The following is a 3,775-nucleotide window of genomic DNA, read 5'->3' on the forward strand; positions in this document are numbered from 1 at the left end:
ATTGGGTTTGAATGAATTGATGATTCGAGGGCCTGGTCTATAAACTGTATTTTGGGTTGTGATACTATGGAGTTCTGTTTTGGTTGGTTGGAGAAAATACTTATTTGGAGGTTGTTTGCCTTGTTAAGTTGGTGATCAGTCTAGAATAATACAGTAATGGGTCAATTGAAGGATTTTCTCCTGACAGATGAGGCTTTGGGCACATTCATGCCTATTGTTGTATATTGGGTTTATTCTGGTATCTATTACTTGTTACAGCCTCTTGATGGCTACAGAATGCATACTGTTCAGGCTGTGGTTGCCTTGTCTTTATTTGCAGTATGTTTTTCTCCCTTTTGATATTGATTAATTAAATATGGGGTTAGTCTTGATTTGACTGCAATATGTTATTTTTGACATGGTAGTGTCGTGTATGAAGAGTTGAATGCTTTTCGTCCTTTACCTGCGCTTATTATTTTGTATTGTTCCACCCATCAATTTGCTATATAAACAACACCTATTATAATCTTATTAATTGCATATTTTGGTTCTGTGTCCTTTCCTTCCTTTAGCCATATCCTCATTTTCATGCACTGATTATTTTGTATTGTTTCAATCGTCATTCTACTATGTAAAAATACAACTGTTTGAATCTAATTAATTACATATTTTGGTTATGCGTTCCTTCTTTATTTAATCATTCAAAGCTACTTATGGGCATTACCTTATCGTAAAGTCATGCCTGCAATGGCCTTGAGCCCATCTTGATCCATCCTGATGTTCATTATATTACTCCAATCTTAAAGGGACCGATTTCATTATGTTAGTTCGATTGTAAAAGAACAAAAACCAAAGAAACTTGTGTTTGCATGTATTCATTTTTGGTTGAGCTATTCAGTGCCTAGGCTTCTTATTTTCTTTCTTTATTTCAGAATTGGGGATCCTAAATAGAGGAGGTTGTTGAAATTTATGTTTCTGTCTTTCGATTTTGTAATCTTGGTTAGTGGAACTATATTAGTGAGGCATAAGAAGGACCTTGATGCATACATTGGAAATTAACACCTGTCTTGGACTTCTGATGTTTTTATGCAATTTTTTTTTCTTCATCGAGGAACAGAGCAAGCTATACAGAATTAATGAAATCCTTCTCTGTCCATTTTCCTTAGTCCTAAAAGTTAAAAATATGTCAGGGAAAGCTTAAACAATGTTTTTGCAAACCCAACCATGCTATCTGGAGCGCTTTGCCACACACTAAATGCAAACTCCAGGGTGGAACATGGAACTACAACATCATCATCAATAGAAAAAAATTTCATCTGTTCTCAAGCCCTTGATTGGTTTAAATCTGTTGTTGAGATTGTCCTCCTCATTCAGGTCAAACCTAAAGTCAGGTTTGTGATTACTTTTTTCTTTCGAGTGCACAGTCTTCCTGAGATATGCCTTGAGAGATTCTGATGGTGGATCGTTATCACTCCACACAACACGTACTGCATCAACACTGCTACAAGATGCATAATGTGCCACTGATTGCTTGAGAACTGAATTTCGCCTCCATGTATTAATTAGTACTGTATACCCTGTGGGAGGCAGGGAATTTGAGTTCAGTGGAATGGCGGTGCCATCCCATGAAGGAACTAACGCGACCCACAATTAAAATGAGCGCAAATAATATACAGAAGAATAAGAGAAATTTTCTCTGAAAGGAGACAATGTTGGTTAGCAGCTGCCAAATCCATTTGACGAGGGATTGATTCCTGTGATGAACTCGCTTGCCTAATAATTGCATGTTTTTACCGCTATGATTCTTTGTGAGGTCATATTTATTTGAATTTTATATAGATCGTTGTTCTGGGTCAATTTTGCATGTTTTACCTCTCTAATTCTTTGTGAGATTCATATTTATTTGAGTTTTATATAGATTGTTATTCTCGGTCAATTTTCTTGCAACTCATTATACGATGTTTCTACAGAAACTATTTTTGATATATCAAGGAAAATAGCTTGTCTGGATTTTGTTGTTCACTACAGCCTGATGTTTCTACTAAGCAATGGTTGATGATGCAATTGTCTTATAGGAAAATTTTGTTTTGATGCAAATATCAAACCTTTCTCAATGTGAAATTTATAGTATAAGAGGGACAAATTGCATGTATCCATTTTGTTGGCAGTTGCATTCTTAAGCCTACCTAGGATCCTTAATGTGTTATTTGGTATTGGCTAGTATTTGACTTTGTATTTGTTTACCTCAAGGGCAGAAAATGTTTATAGTGGCCCTTACAAGACCCTTTCCAATTTAATTCTGGTGCTCTGTAAGAATCATGCATTGCATATTTCTATTGTTTCTGATGAAGATGCTCCCAGTGAACACGTGATTGCCAAGTGTAAGATTGATTTGTATGCTGATTGTTTTTTGTGTCCTTGTGCAATTATTAGTGGTTATAAGAGTTTTCCTTTGACAAGAAACTTATCAAAGTACTTAGTGAGGTTACAATTACTTTTAGTGTTATTATTTCAATCGTTGGCACTTGTTATTTCGTATATAGTTTTGTGAATTTGATGAGAAACTTAGCATTACAATTGTTGCAAGTAGTTTTTTTTTTTTTTTTTTTTTGCTCCACAAATCCAATGCATCAACGATTTTTAGCAAAAACATAGCTCTCTAACAATTCAAGCAATATGTGGAAAACAGAAATTTCTCATTTCGATTGCAGAAATCCATCTTAATATGGGACTATTGAATTGGTAAATTGTAGGGGCATTAACATTGACAAATCATAACAAATCCTTGGACATATCTTCATTTGGATTATATTTGGATTATAGTGGAATTATCTTTATCATTCAGTGTTATATCATAGTCAGATCATTTTGGGGCATTGCATCTAAAAGCATGAACTTTATGATACATCTAAATCGTACACTAGGATTTCAGTTTTAATTAACTCTTACGATGTTGAGTATAATGTTACATGAGGTTTCGTGATTCCAGGTTAATTGCATATTGGATAAAGTTGTCTAAGGACAAATGGAAAGGAAAAAAAAAATGGAAATGTTATAACTAATGATAGATCATGTGATTATGACCAACTTGGTGCTAGATAGATACTTATGGTGGTTGAAAGAAGTGGAAATGATTATTGAAAAGTAATTGACAACTTGATGAAAGCATGACACTGATAAGATAGGTAAAATAAATCCTAGGGATATGTTGAATAATCTTACTTCATAGTTGGTATTCAATGTTTGTACAAGTAAATGAAATTGATTTTTTTGATGAATCATGATAAGAATTCTTATAGAGTATTATTCTATATTTGATAAGTATTGAGATGTTTCTCATATTGATGATGTTTCATGAAATGAGGATATGAGGGTGATCATACCCATGTGGTTCAAATTTATATAGTTGTTACAATAGTGATGATGTATACTTATGATGATTATGATACACATAGGTATTATGATGTTATGTCAAGGTATATTGACATATTCATTTACTACGTGATGATACATATTTAATGTTAAATAATCATGATGGATATGATATGCATAGTGTGGCATATGAATTAAAAAGCTGATGCTATAACTTATGATGGTATTTCATGAGGTGAAGCATGCGATAGTTGAGTCTAAATTTATGATATGCATGAGCATGTAGTTCGGTATTAGTCATAATGTTTCCATTAACATTGATGAATGTTCTCATGATGGCATGCAAGACTTGGCATGTGGATTGTTTCCTATGATACTATGATGGTATGGTTAATGCATTGGTTGCATGTTAGGTGTGATGGTT

General features: G+C 33.6%; 1 pseudogene; it reads right to left on the minus strand.

Annotated features, from left to right (window-relative positions):
• Window positions 1-1,154: 1,154 nt before the first annotated feature.
• Window positions 1,155-1,765, minus strand: LOC149202499 (glycosylinositol phosphorylceramide mannosyl transferase 1 pseudogene; annotated as a pseudogene).
• Window positions 1,766-3,775: the final 2,010 nt, after the last annotated feature.

This window comes from Pinus tabuliformis, chromosome 2_1 (genome assembly GCF_031772625.1).
Source record: "Pinus tabuliformis cultivar Carrire ecotype Pingquan chromosome 2_1, CPIR1, whole genome shotgun sequence".
Taxonomy (NCBI): Eukaryota; Viridiplantae; Streptophyta; class Pinopsida; order Pinales; family Pinaceae; genus Pinus; species Pinus tabuliformis.